The 20,915-nt window shown below is 39.9% G+C and overlaps 1 long non-coding RNA gene across 1 annotated transcript; it reads left to right on the top strand.

Moving 5' to 3' along the window:
- Window positions 1–1,754: 1,754 nt before the first annotated feature.
- Window positions 1,755–20,151, top strand: LOC132419589 (uncharacterized). Its single transcript, XR_009518212.1, has 4 exons — window positions 1,755–1,822; window positions 2,324–2,398; window positions 10,021–10,165; window positions 19,794–20,151. It is a non-coding gene; the product is annotated as an uncharacterized lncRNA (long non-coding RNA).
- The last annotated feature ends 764 nt before the right edge of the window (window positions 20,152–20,915 follow it).

Here is a 20,915-nt window from a genome sequence, read left to right as displayed (position 1 = left end):
TGGAACCAAATATACACAAATGGGAAATGGACCAAAATAGACCGAGACAGCTAGTTTAATTATCTCCTTTAAGCAGACTGGACATAATTTTATTTTCTTCGTATGAGAGCAGTTTCACCAGAGGTCCAAGTTTCTTGAAATTTAACAATTCTTTAGAGTGAAGCATGAAAGAAAATTCCACAAATAAATTAAATTGTTTTAGAAGCCAAATGTATGGCTGATATTTAAAATAGTAATAGAGTCCAAGTGAATACGGTTAGGCAAAGGAAATCCCCATTACACATTTGTAATCCAAAACAGCTCACAAGCATGTGTTTAGACTGAAAAAGGTGATGGTGTATTGTTCCCTTTTACCATGGATTTTATTAGTGGAATAAGAATATACTGGGACAAAAGAAATATAGTCTTTTGACTATCAAAAGTTAAAAAGAGAGTTGGACTCATATTGAGGTAAGGGGACATAGATATAGAAGAAAGATTTCCCCCTTGAGTATTTTTTTCTGTCCATATTAAATAACCATACTTACTTGTGATTGTTTGTTGCATGATTGAGAAATAGAATTTCAATGGCAAAATGTTTTGAGGTTGGGAGTAAAATTGACTTCTTTGAATTCATTAGGAACTAAGGACTGGAGTGGAAAAGTTCTACTTGGATACATGTCCAAGTTACATATATAACGATGTGATTAGAAGTAAGAATAGTTTGTTTAATACGCATACTAGATAGGAAGGGGGATATACAGAGAGAAAGAACCGTGTGAAGGCCTCCTGAAGCCCAATGTGAACGTTTCATTTATCTCAATCAATCCTATCATCCCTCAAGTTATCGTCTTCAAAAACACAGAAATCTAGCTTGGCATTTAATTGGTTTTTTTTTTTTTTTGCAACAAATTGGTTGTAATGTTGTGTTGATATTTGTTTTCCCCAACCTTTGCCAGTTAAAATTAGCTTATGCCAGAAAAACACTTTGAAACTTTTTGAAGCTTTTCTTCTTTCATACTTATAATTGTTTTTAATGAGATGAAGTTTGCTCTTTTTGAGATTTGGAACTGAAAGTGCTCAGTGATCACAACTTAAAACTTGAAATCCCAAATTACAATTTATTTCCAGGTTTAAAGTATTTTATTTGAGTTTGTCTGATACAAGTTAATACAAATTATTAATCTATAAAACATTGAGAAAACGACTTACTTAAGCTAGAGCAGTGAAAGGATTCTTCCAAATATGTTTCTTCCACTTTTTTCAAAATTGGAAATCAAGTGAACATGAAGTCCAGAACTAACAAGATTTAATACAGATATCTTTATGGTCATGGAAGATTTCATGTGGTTTCTATAACTCGCATAAAATCGAGGGTAGAGAGATAAAAAATGAGACTTGTAGTGTTGTGATTTAATTATGTATATGTAAATTGGTGGTTATTTCACCCAAGTAGGTGGATAAACCCAAAATATTTAGAACTCTAAATATATAAATGTGGTCTTTTAAAAGTGTGTTTTCTACAACATCGTTGAAGACTTTGCATGCATTGAAATAACTTTGCTTTTGAGAAATTAATTTTATGAATAGCTAAAGTGGCTGGTTGTGTTTGGGACTAAACGCCTGTTTGAGAAACAGGCTAACAAAGGGTGAAGGTGAAGACCATTAGAGGTTTTAGAACTGGCTGGGACGGGTTGCTGGGCTTGTGTAACCGTGCCTAGAGGGCGGGGTTCCTGTACATTCCCACTTCACCAGATAACCTGCCCCCAACACCACTCCAGCTTCTGCCAGACAGATGGAACTCTCCAACATGAAAATCTGCGCAGCCATTCCAACAAGCAGGGTAGGTGAAACTGGAATTAAAATTCTCCCTTCTTTTTTTTATTTTCCCCCCTACTCGAGGCCAGATCCTGGAGATATGGAAAGAATTGGGGTCGTCTAGATTCTCCTTTCGCGCATACACACGTCTGCATTCTTCCTAAGAGCTACCAACCTGTAAGAGTTCAAAGGCGCTATCTTTCACAGTACTTCATGCTTGATTTTCTTTTGCGTGCTTTTTTAAAAAAAATTTTTTTTAAGGCTTTCTTTTCTCATCCCAATCATTTCCCCTTCCCTACCCTCCCTCCAGGGTCTCCCCTCCCCCCAACCACGAGTAGTTAAAATAATCCACCTCTTAGTTTTCGGCCCCCAAACCGACCTTTTCCCCACTCCAGCGGTCAGTTCACCGGGACCGTTTCCCAAGGATGCAGGCCAAGGTGGCTCAGGGGAATAGATGAGGTAGTGTTATGTTTTGAGTCTCTTTTCTGCCTTCCGATTTCTGCTTTTTTTCCCCCCTCCATCCAAGACTGTGCCTGAGGTTGCCCGAAGGATGCCGAGGAAAAAAGACTTAAGGACTGAGAGCGCTCTTACCCCAAGATCGGTAAGTGAAAGTGCTTTACGGTGGGTGGGGTGCGGTGGGGTCTGTGCCCGACAGTCTCCTTTTGACTAAGGCTTAAACCGCGACTTTCAGGTCCAGAGCTAAAGACGCCTCTTTTTTTTTGAAAAATTTTCTTAGAGGGCGCGCTATCAGCAGAAGTAGCTGAAAGAATGCATGATTTTTTCCCAAGGCGGCAGTAAGTCAAGGTGGATCCCTAAGTAAAGAGGATGTAGATATGGCAAAAAGGGATGGAGAAGAAAGGAGATGAATTTATATGGAGCAGGGGTAGTGGGAAACTGAAATAGGTTACAAAGTGCAAAATAATTTATTTCGTGGAAGTAGGATTTCCTAGTCTTACAGAAACTGCGAGAATACACTAACGAGACTTAGGGTTCAAACCCGTAGGTATTTGCTCTCCCTATTTGAGACAAAGGTCTTTGCTCCAGAGCCAAGGACTTGCCTCATTCTAGAGTTTTCTTTTCTTCTCTTTTCTTTTTTTCTTTTTTGGTGGACTGCCCCTCCTCCCCTATTTTCGCACGAACATTGCCAACCTCCCCAGAGCTGGCCGTCCGCCCCCAGCTCCTTGGCCTGGGTCGGGCGAGGGTCCCTGCGGGATTTAGCGGAGCTGCTCCAAGTAGAGAGCGGCACGGGTCGGAGGTTGGAGGCTCTTCTTCCCTTATTCGAAGGCGTAGGGAAATGAGCTCCGTTCTGGCCTTGACTTCGTCCCTGCTGGGAATATCCCAGTTCCCGGCCTTGGGATCTCAGGCAAATAATTGATTCTTAATGCACACTTACGAGACGGCGGTGTAAGCTCCAGAGCCCGGCTGTCCCGAGAGGGCTGCGAGCGCGCCAGACAGATAGGTTGGTTCGGCCCGATGCGCGTTTGGGGCCCCCGCCGCGGTTTCCTGTTAGACTTTCCGACACCTCAGGGACTTCAGGCTTAAGTTGGAGAGGGGCACGATGGCGGGACTTGAAGTCGCGTGGTAGGGACCCGGCGGCGTGGTTTTCTCGGATTTTGGAATCGTGTAGAAAGGGGACTTAGGCTGCCGAGTCGCGGCGGCGCTAGCGGCGAGGTGGCCGCGGTGGAGAGGCGCTCCCGGGACGTTGCGGCCGAGATGCCCGCAGAGGGGGAGCCGGGCGCTGAGCAGAGAGCAGCAAGGTGAGGGCGCTCTTGCCCAGGACAAGCAGAGCTTAAGATTTTGGTAGCTCACACTGGCTGATGCCAGGAAAATTGACTCCAGAAGCTTGGCCGGCGCGCTTCCCCACCTTTTTCCTTTCTTCTTCACTCATCTCCACCCGCCCTCTTCCCCCTGAAAGTTGTTTCTTTTTGTTTACCTGGTGTGGTTTCAGACCTCAGCACTTATCTGCTAGTTGATAGAACTGGTTTCTCTGTAGTAGACATCTTTTTCCCTTTCCAATCTCTACTCTTCTTCTATTTCGCTTTCTACCCCATGTTCCTTTTCTGCCCAAACCTGTGGTCCAAGCTGAAGGATTCTTAGAGGAAAAGAGATAGCCTTGGGGTAGGAATTCCCTCAACACTTTATAAAGCTGGCCTTTATAAAGGGCAACCCTTTCCTGGGCTGGGGAAAGGGAGGCAGGGGGTTAGGTGGGCAGAGCAATCTGCCTGTGTGTGGGTTTCTCAGGCAATGATCTTCAGCCTTGGAAAGACAACAGGAAGGAAAGGACCATACAGAATAGAGCTCATCCTTTTCCGACTGCCCCTTTCCACATCCTGCATAGGACAATTTCCATGCTTCAACACCATCCTCACCTGGCCCTCTATCAAAACTTGAGGTAGGCAGAAATTCCAGAATTTTTTTGATCAGAAAAAGGCATTTAAAATAGCAAGTAACTCTCAAAATTATGTTTGTGAGAGTGGGAGGGGAGATAAGATGTCCCATGTCCTTTCTGTGGCGTGTGCCTGTGCCCTTGTCTTTGGCCTTTCGGAAAAGCTGCATGGGAGGAAGGCACATTGCACATTGCAAAGATTTGGAGATCAGTGTCCGAATGAAAGAGAGTGTTCGCCAGACTGAATGTTTGGGACATTCATTTTCCATTTAGGTTGAATTTTCCTACACAGCCAGCACTCCCTGAATTAGGGCCTTTTTCCTTAGTTTTATTCCCCCTTTTCTCCTCCTTTTATTATTTCATCCTTTGAATCAGAATGCATTTAAGGTGTAAACCTATCTTGCTCCCCACCTCTATGACAAGACATTGTTGATTCCGTTGATTAAGCAGGAAGACTAAAAACTGTAGTGGGGTTAGGGAGAGCTATCTCTCAGTTCTTTCATTTTCTCACTGCTCTGAAATTTAATGACCTGATCATTGTTGTTTGAAGTTAAATTATCTGTTAAATTAGCCCTAAACAATAACTGATGATATTTTCCTTTCGGGTCCGGTTGCCCCTGAATTCTTTTCTCTGGACGGAGAGGAGAGGAGTCACAGAGAATGCTTGGTCACATAATAATATAAAGATAATCAAAATTGATATTTATGTGCTGGTGATATGTAAGAAAAAAATCACTTTCAAAGAAGCTGAATTTCATAAATAAAAAAAAAAATTTAGAGTCCTGTGCTTCAGAAGGACCACACCAATTCAAGGATGAATGTAAATAAGCATCTTTGTTGATTAAGAAAAAAATATGAACACCATATTTTCATTACTCTACAGAACCTAAATACTTAAACTCATCATACACCGGTGCTAATCTAAATTAATTCTGCCCTCCATAAATATTCTCAAAAAGGAAATTTAACTTTAAGCAAAATCTGAAACGTTTCAGATGTGAATTTCTAGAAATCCAAAGTATATTTATTTCTTTGAGTCAGACACTTGTTTGTTTTGCAATCACTTTATGAAACAATTTTGGAATAACGCAGATGCTTTTCCCTCCTTCCTTGTTTCAGATTGCTTGCATATGCAGGCATAGGCATGAGAACTTCCAGGGTATATTGAGGAAATAACATTTTTTTCTCATTTATTTTAACAAAAGGCCCAAAGAACCTTTAAAGCCAAAGGTACTATAGTAGTTGAAAAAAATCTTTAAAAATAATGAGTACTTTGTGTGTTTTTCCCCCATTAAAATGTGCTGAATAATTAGAGGCTATGATGAAGGTTGAAAATTCAGAACATGAATAAGGTGGTAATTTTATTATTTAATACTTTTATAATTTTTATAATTAATGATGTAGTTTTAAGTTTGGCAAAGCTTTCTTAGAAAAAGTAGAGTACGCCTCCCACCCCATCAAAAATACTCTAGAAGAAATAAAGTAGAATCAGGTAGAAGTGGCAGCTGGGCTTATTTATTTATCTATCTATCTATCTATCTATCTATTTATTTATTTATTTCCAGTAGTAGTAGTAGTAGTAGTAGTAGTAGTAGTAGTAGTAGTAGTGGAGTTGAAAAATATACTTTTAATTATACATTGGTAGCTCTGATTGCAGGTTGGAAGACTAAAATCGATCATTCCTGCATCGATAGTGTTGTCTATTACTGCATTGATTTGTGTTTATTTATGCAGAGACTTTCAGTTATTTACTTACATATTTCAGCATCTGCCTCTTGATTATTATCGCAGGTTGGTTTTAATGAAAGAGCTTATATAGGAAACACATTTGACAGATGAATTTTATGTAAACTTGGTAGTGAATTGTGGTAATCCAAAGAGCTTATGAAATTACTTATTTGTACTTGCTTTTTAGCAATTAGGAACCTGTCTCTGATTAAAATCTCGCGCTACTCAAAAGCTTCCATTCTTCTCTTCAAACATTGTACTTACGTGTTTTAATAAACTAGGAAAACATGACTTTATGATGTTAGATATGATAGAATGAAACTGATGAACGCATATTTTTCCGTTAACATGACTAGGTTACCCTCATGACAATAAGGTGGCCATTGGGTTTACTAATGCTATCTTATGAAAAATCAAGGAGCAACGGGTTTTGAATATAGAAATGGCAATGTTTTCAAACATCTATTACCTCTAAGTTATGCCAGGGGTACTTATACTGAACAGGATATTCTAGGGTTCTTCACTACATATTATATGCATATATACACTCATATATTCTATTATTAAGTGTACATATACGATTATACCTTATGAAGATTGGCATTTCTCTTGAACTAACAGCTCACATGTGAATGTTATGGCATCAGGATTCTTTTGAACAAATACAACAACTGAAGACCACGGGTGTGCCTTTTATATGTACAAGGCAATAGTGGGAGATTGAGATGCATGTGTGTTTGTGCTTCTCTTACTGTCATTACAAAATGTTGAAAGATGATTTGGAAATAGAAAAACAAAAGTGGCTGAATTCATCGAGGGCTATTTACTTCTGGCTTTATAGGTCTTTTATTGCAATTCGGAGGATGAATCTTTCTTCACTAATAATTTGCAATTCATCTACCAAATACGGTTAACAGTTCTATTCTTCATCTCCCACGTTTCCCCCCTCCCCTGTATCTGCAAAGAATATAGAGAGGGAAATCAACCGAATTCTTTCTTAAGAACGAAAGGGCCTTGAGAAATGGAATTACTCTCCTCATCCTGGCGAGTTTTCCTGAAACTACTTATCCTCAGCATCCGCACTATGAGAGGTGGAGCCTGGCAGTCAGGCGGCTGCAGGCAGAAGGTGGGCGAGCTCCGGCTCCTTAAGCTTTGCAGAAGGTTGAAGGGAGGAGCAGAGGGACAGCTTTGAGTTTATTTGGTCTATTTTATTTTTCCGTCCCGTGCCAAGCCCTCTAAGTTAACACAGCGATATGGCCCGTTAGAACCAAGCACTCTCGGCATTCTTGCGAGACTGAGATTCCGGAGCAGCAGATGAACGGGACTGGGACTTAGAGCGAAGCATGCTCACCGACCCCTCCCTCCATCTTTTTACGCACGCACCAGCTCGTCTTCACGTGCATCAGGGTAGTGGACAGTGTTGACTTGAATTGCTCTCGCTCACTCCAAGCCTTTCCTGTGAATGAACCCGAAAACACTCGACAGGTCGTGAATAATCGTTTTAATGAGTGTGCAAAGCGTGTGACGGGGTGCACCGAGCTGTCGGGTTAAACAAACAACTTGTACCCTGACCAAATCCGATTGTTAAAGTGCAAAGTGATGTCAGTACCATTTCCATTGCCCTTCAGAAAACCACAGGTCTGACACGCGGGAGTCCAATTTTCTCCATTAAAGAAAAATAACAATATTTTCCAACCGTGTATGTGATCTTCTTTAATATTAATCTGAGCCAAACAAAACCTCATTTGCGAATCAGAGAAGTAGTCGTGTCACTGCCTCAAAAACAAATCGAAAGAAAGAAAACAAGGAAGAAATCAGAACAAATCTAAAAAGTCTGACGGAAGATTTCTTTTTGATAGGTCACACATCATTGCTGATCAGTGTTGTATAAATCTCACACACACACACACACACACACACACACAGAAACTCACTAGAGGCAAATATCAAGTTAACTGCATCTAAACAATTGGGATTGATAATTTAGTCCTGTATTAAGATGGAAGCTCCCAACCTGTAAAGACTCTTTTCTATTGAAAATTTAACTGAAATATTTGCTGTTTATATGTTAGCCTGAGAGGGAATGAAGGGATAAGTAGTTCCCACATTTGCTTTCAAGGAAAACGGTTTGGAGAAAACAATACTAAAGGAAACTTGATGGGCCACCACCCTCTAAAACAATAACACAAAGCACAGTGAGCTCGTCACAAATCACACTCTCCCCTTTTTTTGCACAACTGTATTGGGGAAATAGTTTTGTTTCTTTCGCATCTAGTAAAAAGATCTACTTACTTGAAATCAGCCACATGTGCTCCTTTCCTTGTTCATTCTTTTACCTTCTTTCACAATTCCAAACATCAAATACCACATGAAGAGTTAGACAATAAAACCTCAAAAGATTTTTTAAAAAATTCCTTTTACATATCCTCTCTGAAAATTTTGTGGAGAAGAGAAAATGTGTAAAATTTTCCCCCTGCCAGCACCTCATATACATTCACAAATCAAACAAAATAGCCCAGATGCTTGGAAATCAGTGAATCAGTTCCAAATAACTAGCTCCTTCAACTCAGTAACAATATAGGGAGATTAAGGTTTATATTTTCATTGGATTAAATATTATAGATTACATATTTTTCTTCAAAGACTGAAAACATATCATGTCCTACACTCTGAAAGTTTATTTGTCCTCTTATAGTTTTAGTCAGCTGGTAGAAATAAAATGTTAGGGATATTGTACATTTGAATATGGGAGTTCAGCAGCATTTGCTCACTTAACTGCTATTGGATATGTTGTCATCTACCTGTCTTTCTGACCATCTATTTCACATACGAATATGTCAATATACAACTGACTGCAATTAAATGAATTTACCCACCTAAAACATATAACTGAGGTATTTGACAGAGTAAGCAATTCCTTATGGAAGTCGTTGCAGTTTTGTTATTATGGTTGCTAGTTTTTATACATCTCTGTCAGTTTAGTCCCAGTTGGGTAAATGGAAGGTATTGAAATTCAGTTTCCATCATCAAAACTTGGAAAAGACAACCAGTAGTTTAGGACAGTGTTTTTGTTGATTTTGACTGTTATCTGGTGAATGTCTATATCAGAATATCAATTCAGAATATCCTTTAATTACTAGGAAATTTGACAAAAATGACTATCAAAAACTAGGGGCTTGCATTTTTTAATTGTTTTAAATATTTTTGGACACACAACAGACTGTGCAGTTATTACCTAAACAGATTTCTTCTCTGTGGGCTGACTGAGTTGAGGAATTTTTGTAGTGACTGAAAGAGCCACATCCATTTCTGTCTTAGATTCAAAAACAGCAAAGCTAGAGGGTATGTCTGTTTTTGTGTGTATATATGTAGTTAAAGAACTACACTATCAAAACATTAATTATATTTGAAAGAGAGCAGAGAGCTATTTGTGGAGAGAATTGCATTATTGAATTTATATTCCATGGAATGTGTCTGTGGAGAGGGCTGAAACTGTATACCTGTCTTATATGATGCACCCTCTTCAGTGAGGTGTGTAACAAGAGCAAAGAGATGAAGGAGGCAAACTTGGAGGGGAGGGATCTTAGACATTTGGATAGTCCTGGGCAGAGGAAATTCATGTGCAAATGCAAATCACATGAAGAACAAGCCTGGGGTCTTTGTTCTTTGTCAACAAAAACAAATATAATTTTTTCCTTCTATCAAACAAATCACAGAATGATCTTAGCTGAATTTGGAGCAGGGCAGGGAGAGAGATGGAGTGACTAAGAATATTCCAATTATCATGGTTCTGATCCCCAAGTCCTGTTTATTTCACAGCTGCCAAATTTTATATCCAAAATTTAGATTCTCTTCCTCCCAAATCCTGCATTGGTATGAATCATCCCTGATCATTTTTAGTTTTTGGCTTAATTACTAGTTTTCTACTTTAAATTACCAATAAACTAATTAATCTGACTAATCTTTCTAAACTTCTGTTGAGTAGTATAATAGCAGCAACAACAACAAAAATAAAAAAAACTGCAGCAATAATGACAAAAATAAAATGTTAACAATAATGCACACAATAATAGCAGAAACAATTTAAAAATAATTTCTCTGGCCAACAGGATGAAGATGGAATCCATTTCAGTCTGAAATTTGTGTTTCACGGCTGCAGTTGGGACATTCCTCTGATTTCTTGTTTCACTGTTAGATGGATGATCTGTTCCTGTCCAACTCGTGTTCTAATAGAGACTCCCTTGGTCTAATATGGTAGGTCTTTTTAATGTCATTGAGTACTTTTGTGCCCACTCCTCTTCATTGCTATGGGCATGTTCCCCTTGGACACTGTTCCCAAGTAAATCAACCTGGGAAGGAGGCTGGGAGCAGAGGCAGACATGTGAAGGGATTCTTGAGTAGAAGGACCTGGTGCCTTCTGTCTGGAGTTCTGCTGGTGAATAGGCAAGTTGTCGTATTTGGGAGTCACGTTCACAAAGCTAAGGAGTTTGAGAGGGGCAAAGTAACTTAGGTTTCATGAATCCAAAGAGAACACTGGCCCTGAGGAACTCGGGTCATTGGGCAAGAAACAAAACTTAGAAATTAGGGCCCCCTGGATGAACTCTTGATTCCTTTAGGGATGGAGGGATGGAAAGGGGACAATAAAGTGTAGGGAGTAGAAGTGGAGGGAGGAGACCAGGTTGAAGATGTTAGCAGCCAGTGGGACGCTAGCTGGTAAAGCTGACCCATCTCCTTAGGAGGAGGGAGATGTGTTTTTGTCAATTGTAAACTTGCCAAGGTTTACTGTTCTGGGTTCAAGAACAGCCACCAGTTCCTGAGACTAGGCTGGAAAGAATCTGCCAGTGAGTCTGTACTTGCAGGCATCTAACTCTCCTGTCAGCCCAATGTTCTCCCCATCTCCTGAGCCCCCTGTGCACCCCACCCCCAAGAAAAAGGAAATGAAAGAAAATAAAAAGTAGATGGGGAGGGAATTAGACTCATTTTTTTTTTTTCAGGCAGATGTTGGGGTTAAAGCAGGTTGTTTGGTAACTGCTTTCATTTTGAAGGGGAAAGAAAGCTGGTTAGGAGAGAAAGGGTGGTTGTGGGAGAGAAGAGCAGAGAATGAGATAGAAATTCCTCGGCAGCCCAGCAGCTAGGGCCAAATGGAAAACAACCTTAGCAACAGAAGGACAGTTTGAGAGGAAGGAAGGGTGATCATAAAACGTTTTTGCATTGTTCTGTTCCTGCAAATTAATGTAGCCCTGAAAATTTATAAGAAAATGAGATCTTCATACCTTGTTAAAAAACAATTACAAAAAGAAAGGCATAACTATCAATAGCCACTTTGTCCTCAAAAAAACTTTTTTCTTTAGATATTGCTGTATACACACAATCCATAACTAAACCAAGCGGTAGTTGAAGGAAGAAAGGGAGGGGGAAAAAAAGAAGGACGCAACTTCCCTGCTGGTTGTACTGTGCATCTATCTCTTCACCTTTCATAGCAGGGAGGTTGAACAATCTTTTTTCATTTCCGTCTAGTCTTTTCACTTAAAAATGTATGAAAATATTCCAGTTCATGAGATTGTTTTTCACGAAAGATCAGCAGAGAATGAGGAGCTTTCATTTCTAGGGATAAATTCACTGAGGTGATGCTCAGTCTGCAATAGAGAAAGGCAGCTTTGGCTGGAACTGTATATTGCTCTGCTCTTCAGTGGTACCCCCAGGCTTTCTCTGTGCACTAAAAATAACTAATAACTACTAAGTTCACTTCAATTCTTCTGGAAGTACAACTCTGCAACTTGAAATCAAACTGGTGATTTCCATATAAAATCCAACTCTAATTAAAATAATATTTTATGGAAAATGTTCTCAGTTACTGTTTTTTATTCATTTGAATTGTTCCTTTGATTAAAAGGCAATTATCATTTGTTTCAGTAAGAAAATTAAAAGAAATCAACATCACCAGTAAAAGTAGCCCTCAATCCTGTTATGTACACCCCCAAAGTATGGCTTTTAAGAAGTTTCAAACAATTTGGATTTAATTGTATGTAACTGAGAACCTCTGAGTCACTGAAGACATGCCTAACTAGAAGAAACTAAGTCAATACATTTGTAATGGGAATATTTGACAGAAAGTAAAGAAACAATAAAAGCAGATATTTCACAAAGTAGTAAAAGTCATGCAGACATTCACCTGCATTCCGTTTATGCACCCATTTAACAAAATTAGTAGGCTTCTGTATCCCAGTTTCGTAAAAACATCTTTAGCCAACCTATATTAATGCTTATGCATATGTATTTTATATACCATGCTACATATGGCTCAAATATACATTTATTTTTAAGTAGAAACTAAGAACTAAACAAATATTAGCATTTCTAACTTTTTAACCACCCATAATTGGTGTTTATTTGTGATCTGTACACACCGAAGGAAAGCCAGAACCACGACATTCTGCTTAGGCTGTATTATGAAGCAAATATAAGTTTCTTTCTGTTTTGGGGTGTGCAAGAGCGAGGAATTTTGGACTGAGTGGCACTAAGATCTATATATGTTTTCAGTAAGCCAAGATGTAGTAATTTCATTCTTTAAACATTCACATTCTATAATTAAATAAAAGAAATATACAGTTTCAAAGACAGGAGAGGTAAGTCCAAGTCAAGCTATTATATCTCACAAAAGGAATGGTTTCAAATGATGCTAACATTTTTTTCCAGCAAAGAATTTTTCAAGGCAGATACAGCCAGATCTGTTGCACAAGTGGCAAAACAAATATTTTAAAAATGGTCTGTGGGGGGGATTTAATGGACTGATACTCTTTGAATGTTTATGATGAGTAATACTCCTTTGAAGAGTGTTGTGTGACTATCACACTCCTTAAAAATGGGGGAGGGGGGAGAAGTTTGGGGGGATGGACGTGTCCAAGCCTCCTAACTATTGCTAATGGTGGAAGGATGTGACCTGTGTAGAAAAGGAAAGGATTCCACGCCAAGAGGGGAGCTGCAAAAGTCTATTGGTCCTATCATGTTTATTTTCTTTTGGGTACACATTTCAAAAACATAGCCTTTATATTAGGCTCTCATTTGCAGTTATGGCTTCACAGACAGTAGCCAGCTTGTATTAAAGTGCAATCCAATGCATCAGTCCAGTTTTGAAAAGAAGACGATGGACAGAAAAAATAAAGTGACAGTCTTATCAATGAAAGTCTCATTGGCAGTTGGAAACTAGGGAAGAAGGAAGCTTCAAAACAGGGTAGTGGGAGGAGAGCAATACTCTTTAGGTGAGTTTTGGGAAGATGCTAAGTAAAATACTGTTCAGAAATTGGGATTAATCGAGCAGTTTAAATACAAATCTGCCGGAAATCGTGCTCTGTGCAAATGAAAATGAAGAAATTTATGCATATTCTAATTTTCCCTCTTTGGCTGCTATTTTGGAGGAAAAGACTTCTTTTGCTGATGGTGGGACTTTTTTGTTCTGCACAGGAAATGTGTAAATGAACACAAATGTGTGTTTCTCCCTTTCCATTTCTCTCCTCCGTCCCTCCTCCCCCTTTTAGCAATCAGGAGTTGTTAGGGTCCTACAGATCCCAGGGTTTCTCCCCATTCCCAGGATGACCGAGAGCAGGCAGGGCAGGGAGGGGAGTCAGGGCTCCTCTGGGTCACTAACCTTTGGAAATTAACCTAGAGTTTCCGTTCCATCTTTGGACGTTCAAAGAGAGTAGAGAGTGAGGAGGAGTCCTACATTTAATGCGATGAAAAATCATCTCGAAAGCTATTTCTTCCCAGTGACGACTTGGTTGGGGAGATCTCAAAATTGAACTTACAAGCCATGTTGTGCAGATCCATTAACCATCAGCGCCGAGTTCAAACACTTTCCCTCTCGCGCCTTTGGGAATACAGAGGGCTGGTGCATTTTAATTATATTAAGACCAGCAAGAAACTCTCTAGCTCTCTTATTCTGATGTAAGTCGCCCAGGGCTGGGAACGAGTGCAGTGGAGCGCTCTAGTCGTTCTGTGTTCTGTGGAATATGTCAGGGATTCCTGAGACGGTCCAATGAAGTGTGTGGGATGAAGGCAGGGGCGGGGGTGAGCCGGTCCCTGGAGAGAGGGAGGACGGGCCGGGGGCTGGGGGTGGGGAATGGAGAGGGAGGAAAAGAGAGGTGCTCCCTGTCCTACCCCTCCGCCTTTGCAGGCCAGGCCGAGAGCTTCAGAATTAATTCGGGGTCGAGAAAGACCAACAGAGACAGACTCCGAGTTTCTATCTTCTTTTCCATATCCCGGATAAAAACCCTAGAGCCAACTTTCTTCTTAACAATTTAGTTTGAAAAGGGCCCCACGGTGCCCCCTCCGCCCCCACCGCCGCTCGCAAAGCGCCGCGCGAGCCCGGGGCGTTCGCCGAGGCCCGAGTCGGTCCTCTGCCGGGTCCATCAGCCGCTCCGCCGCCCCGGCCGGGGGCCTCAGAAAAGAGGGCGGCCAGAACAAAGCCCCCGCTACGAGCCCTGCCTCAGACACATTTTCAGTGGCCCCGTTGGAACCCCGGACCCCCAGAGGGCCAGCTTTCTAACACCCACCCCGCCGCCCACTCCAGTGTTCCTCCCCCTCGGGAAGGGGGCGCCGCGCGGGCGACGCCAGACAGGACCGCACCCCAACCCCGCCCGCGCGACTGGGGGCCCAGTGCGTCCGCTCCCCTCCGCGTACCGGTGTCGGGGGAGCTGATTTGCCCAGGAAAAAGCTGGGAGAGGAGCGCGGACCCTCGCTGCAGACCTCACGTCAAGGTTACCGCCACCTCTAGGAACCTCTTCGGAAAAGCTCCAAAATGCCTATTTTGCAGAAAGCCTGCTGTGCCGCGATGAGGCCTGGTGGTCAGAGAACCCCCTGAGAGGCCTCGTAAGGTCTCGGTGCTTGAGTCAAGCCCTGCCCAGGCCCATTTCTCCCGCGCCCTCCAGGTCCTGCACTTCCGGTTCCCCCGGGGGCCCTGAACCTCCTCTCCCCAGCACTTCCGTCCCGTGGGCTTCTGCGCTCCCGCCTAGTCACCGGGCTGAGGGACACCCCTGAGAGCTGTTTTCTATAACTTTCCCGTAGCTGTTGGGAAGTTTACCTGTTCCATTCATTTCTTTTTATTTTGACTTTAATTCTTTGCTTCCTTAAACTTGGGGGTGTGGGAGGGGGGCACAGTGGAGGAGGGCCAGAGGTTGAGAGAAAAAGCCCATTGAAGATTTTTTTTTTTTTTGTCTTTTCAGATCACCACCCCCCGCCCCCCTCCCCCCCTTTCTGAATTCCCTGCACCCGTTCACATCAGCTACTGAGATTTAGGCCAGTTTTCCCGAAGGGCCTAGGGCAGTGTCCGCACTTAGTAGGCTTGCAATAAATGCTGAAAGAATTACTGAATAAATGATGCTGCTCCGCTAGGTACATGGTGCTTAGGGATAGTAGGTATCCTCAGAAAGCAGCTGACTTTTGCCTTCCGGTGTTTTGTTAAATTCAGTTGAGAGGTTGATAAATAAATGGTTTTTACGGGCATTTTGATGTTTTTTAGGGACTCCCCCAAACAGTGGGAGGAAATCTCTTAAGATATTGAAAGTGTTTTCTTGAACTTTTTCATACGTAAGAGATAAAATGCTGTGATTTTTAGAATGTGGGGTTTATCAGCCCTTCTGTGGCTTTTCCTTTCCATTTTGCTTTCTTTTTTTAAGTTTTACTTTCTGTGGTAAGAGGTCAAGGCCTTATGAAGTTAATCTCTTATAGCTAATTTGAGGCAGAAACTAAGATTTCTCTTTTGCTTTCCTGCTATGTTATAGTTTAATCCTTGCCAAACAATTCAATCCTATGTTGTATCTTCTGCATCATTCAACTGTTCTTGTTCTTTACGATAACATTTTCTAAAAAATGCTATAAGAACTTTATGTAACCAGGAGAGAAATTTCATAGTTGTGAACTTGTGAGACTGGATTCAATCAGTCAACATATATTAAATGCATATTCTGCTAAGCACCAGTTGTGTAATCTATAGACTAGTCCCTAGGGCATTTAATGTCCCACTCTCATTGACTGTAAAATAGTGAAAATATATAACCAATAAGCTAATAACCATGAAAGTAATTTGAAAGGTTATAATTGCTAATCAAAGTTAAAGTGTATTTAGCATCATTATTAATAGGCATCTGAGGGATACAAATAAGACCTGTTCTTCTCATCTGGGAACTTACAATCTAGCTGGGCATAAATAATGTGAATGTAAATTGATAGAAACAGCTACTAAGCAGTATTCAGTGTCTGGAATATTGAAAACATTCAGTAAACAATTGCCTCACAAATTAATTTGCAGTCGTGTCATTCTTTTAACAGAAATATGATACTGATAAGAAATACAGGAAGGATTAATTAGGAAAACTTTCATGGAGAAAATGAATTTGTCCTTAATGTGCCACATAGAAAGATTGGAAATGCAAGCTGTTTGTGTTCAAGGGGGGTAAAGGTGGCATAAATGGAGAATGAGAAAGATATTTGATGAGATGGAGTTTGGTGGTAATTTGTAGGAAACCTTAAAGATCATGCAGAGGAGTTTGTATTTGATAGTAGAGGTGATGGAGACCTGTGGTGGCCCTGTGAGCAGAGGATGGCATGATTAAAATGGAGATTTATATTTAAAATGATTCTAGCCAGCAACTGAGCATAGTGAAAATTGAGGGAGAAAGAGTATGAGAAAAGATTTTGGTGCAGTTCTGGAATGGGACATTACTACAGAGTGACTGTAGACAGTCATCATTAAGCCCTTTCTCCCAAGTTTTTATACAATGGAAATTACATTTAAATGATAAAATCAGTAATGAGTCTTGAATAAAGTAAGAGCCCCAGACCACTGGAATAAGCATTACCACTTTAATCTTCATTGTTGGTAGTGCTAGGGGATGTTAGGTGTTGACTGATGGTGACTAATTTCAGGATATCTTCATCACCAGTTAAAGCTCAAGATATCTTTCTCATTTAACATATTTACCCACTATTCAGTTTCAGTGGTTCTCAACTGGGTGTGATTTTGACACACCTTCCCCACCCCCAGCAGGCACATTTGGCAATGTCTGGAGACATTTTTAGTTGTAACAACTGTGGGGCTACTACTGTCATCTAGTAAGTAGAGACCAGGGATAGATGTTACTAAATATCTTACAATTCAGAGGAGAGACCCCCATGACAGTGAATTAGCGGGTCCCAAATATCAATTGTACTGAGATTGAGAAACCTTCAGTTGTGGGAGTGAAGCCTGAGCTCTAACTCTGGAGAACTACACAAGGAGTCCCAGAACCTAACTTCTATTATAGTAACGATTTCGATTGAAGAAATGTTTTGTTTAGTGAGTCAAATGTACCTCTGAAAATGGCAGTGTCTCTTCTTAGCCTTGAGGCCTTAGAAATAGGAAAATCAGAAGGGTAACTGCTTGGATTTTCTACTTTTTATAAAATGGAGTTAAAAATCTTCCTTAAGGATTTGTCATCTAAATGTTATTTATTAAATTAACAAAATGTGCCTTTGAAGTTGCTTAGCAACTTACAGAAAGCTTGCTTTTTAGAAGTTCATTTGTTTGTTTAAAACGAGGGTAGGTTGGGCTTCCCTGGTGGCGCAGTGGTTGAGAGTCCGCCTGCCGATGCAGGGGACACGGGTTCGTGCCCCGGTCCGGGAAGATCCCACATGCCGCGGAGCGGCTGGGCCCGTGAGCCATGGCCGCTGAGCCTGCGCGTCCGGAGCCTGTGCTCCGCAACGGGAGAGGCCACCACAACAGTGAGAGGCCCGCATACCGCAAAAAAAAAAAAAAAAAAAAAAAAAAAAAAAAAAAAAACTAGGGTACGTTGCGTATTATTAGCTACATTACATAAATCAACAAAGAAATGTACACTGAAAATGGAATAAGATGTTTCAACACATTTTCTGCTCTCGTGTTTGGCAATTAAAACACTCTAATTGTCTCATAAAATTGCATCAAGTATTCGACAAACATTATTTATGTATGAAACTTCAAAATAATATTGAGTCTGTAAGAGAACCAAAGGGGGAAAATTCAGCAGGTTTGTCATAAAGTATGTGTTTATCTTAACCTTTCTTCTTCAAAAATCTTATCTACTAAGTACTTTTATCAGACACTAATTATACTCTTTCTGAAAAGAATTTCTCCAACACCCTTCAGTGCCTGCACTCTTTAATCATACCTCATTACATCTACCTAATCCATATCTTTTTCACATTTCCAGGGCTCATTAACAGTTTTAAAAGCTAATCTTAATCTTGGACATTATTATTCCTTGTAATCGAGATGAAAATAATGCCAATAATATTTTATTTCTAAAATGTAATGGATCATTTAAAATTTGTTCTGAAGCCATTTCTTCTTTAAATATTAATGAGAAATTAACTTTCATACATGCATTAAACTATCAGGAACAGTGAGATGTGTCTGAAAACCCTGAAGCACCTTTTCGAAGGAGAAGTTATTTTTATAAGCTGTTTTAACAGTGGATCATCAGTCACTTTGAAGGGAAGTGATCCTTGATTAACAGTTGGCTGATACTGTGCTTCCACAGATGTGTGGCAGTAATACAGGTGCTACCTATGAAACAGGACAGGTAATTCATAGTATCTGACGGTTTCTTTTCTGATTGAAAAAAAAAATCGTAAAGCCTTCATCTTTGTGTATAACCCCATTAAATTATTGTAGACAAGACAAACCAAGTGTCCCACTCAAATAATGAACAGTAGGCACCATGTTTCCCATAAATTTAAAGAAAAGATTGTGAGAATGGCTAGTACCTTATTCCTTTTGAAAAGATAATGGAAAAGAAAATGGATCAAATGTGCTGTTACATGACTAAAGTAGAGCCTCACGATGATGACTTTTTAGGACTTGAAAGTCAAATCCTGCCTCTCAAGAGTACAACTACATAGGACTAACATGTTATTCTCAATGGAAGATTCCTCCACTATTATAATTGAGATTGTTTCTTGAAAGTAATCTTTAAGCGTCTTAGGAAAAGTTTAATGGTCTGTTATTTATTTATGCACATACCATTTAGCTATAGTGTTTTTAAAAAACCACAAAAGTCATTGTCCAAAAGAAAAATTTTTGGACAAGTACCTCAAGTTATGATTCAGTGGTAGTGAAGATGTAATAAAACTTTAAATCGGCTCTGATTTTTTTCCCCATTCATTAGTTCTGCCAGACAGTACAGTAATTATCTCTTATTTCAGGTGTTTAATTAGATATTTCTTTCATTTTTTTCCTTTGCAATATATTTCTTTTTCCTTATAGAATTTTTGATTTCTGATTTCTCTCCATTTATATGGTTCAGGTTGTTGTTACCTATAGGAAAGTGTTATTAAGCAGAATCAAGTGACAGCTAGTGAGTTTGCTGTGTCTTATCTTTGGCAGTGGCTAAGCACTGAACTGAGTAAGATTTTTAGGATCTGTAAGATAATGTTTTTAAAATCACTCTTTTGACATTTTTTTCTTTTAATCTCCTTACTCATCATTTTTGGGAGGGTAACTTTGCATATGTTCAATTAAACACAGCAAGTTTTCACGTGTTCTTTTTTGCTTTACTGAAATAGCTTGAATATTCAGATCTTATCAAATTTTTACAATGACACCATAGACAATGCTTACTTTAATGGAATTTCCCTCCTTTCATTATGAATGCAATTAGTTCTACTAATAAAAATAAAATTTGGTATACAGTATACTATAACACCACAACAATTTTTAAAATTACAAATAAAGGATTAATATTGTTTAAAATTGTTTTTGCTTTTGTAAATTAACTTTTATCTTTGTCTATTTCTCTCTTATTATTAAGAAGTTTTGCCTTTTTTGTACTGATCATCTATTTTCTTGTCCTTTCCATGTTGTTATTTTCAGAGGTTTCTCATGGGTCAGTACAATGAAGGTTGATGGCACAATTGTTCACTTTGAATCAAAGGATATCTATTTATTGGTGTGCTGTTATCAATCAGAAGTTTCCAAATACGTGTTCTCCAATTCAATTCAAAGAAAAGTAGCTGGATCCAGGCAAAAATGCGTCTGGGACTCCCTGCACATGATGCATCTCCGGAGAAAGTTGCTTCAGCATTCTTTTTTGTTTTTGTTTTTGGAACACTTCTTTCTACAGTATACGCCAACTACTAGATAGGTTCCTAAGTTCATCCAGATCTGTCCCATGTCTGAATTCTTGGTCCTCTTCCCACCCTCTGACTCCACAGATAAAGAAGAAATAATAATAAAGGAATAAAAATCGTTTGTTTCTGTCTGACTGAATCATTCCAGTCTTGAAGCACCCTGGTAGGTTAATTAGCCTTATTACTGTATTTACTATCTCCCACACACTTATTTGTGGGAAACTGCTCCTCTTGGCATTTGCCTAGGTGGATAAGGGAACAGTAGGAATGCGGCACTGGACTTTGCTCTTGAAATGCATGGCACCATAGCAGCATAAAGCTTGAACGAGCTTAGTTTTTCATTGACAGGGTACAGGTGGCATAGCATCATCTTTCACTGACATTGTATGCCAGTTATGATTTATTCTGGGCCACACTTCCTCCCAGAGCTAAAGTTCTTAGTATGGGGTTTGGTACCATCATAAAGAGAAAAATGGTGCCTCTTGCAGGAAGAGTTTGGAGAGCTTTACCCCAGTAATCAAGGTGGTTAAGATGATTAACTGAATCCTGTGGATATACTGCTTCTACCCTAAGTGAAAGAAGAAGAGAACAGCTGCTATTATTTATTCTCACTCATTTCTCACAAATAGCCATGATTTTTCAGTGAGCATTATCTTATCCTGGAATTAATTCTTTCAACTCTTGTCATGGTGCTTTGTTCTTATAGATTATGATAGAGAGGTATTAGCAAGAAATCTGAAATAAAGGACACAAGATGAGATTGCCTTTCGATTGTTAAATTTCAAGATCAACACAAAACAAATCAGCATGAGTGTGTGCAAAGTTATCTTAAAAGAACAGACAAATTCCTGTGCAGCAGGGTTTG

The sequence above is a fragment of the Delphinus delphis genome, chromosome 2 (assembly GCF_949987515.2).
Source record: "Delphinus delphis chromosome 2, mDelDel1.2, whole genome shotgun sequence".
Taxonomy (NCBI): domain Eukaryota; kingdom Metazoa; phylum Chordata; class Mammalia; order Artiodactyla; family Delphinidae; genus Delphinus; species Delphinus delphis.
The sequence above is the reverse complement of the archived record's forward strand: the minus strand, read 5'-3'. Positions and strand labels throughout refer to the sequence as shown.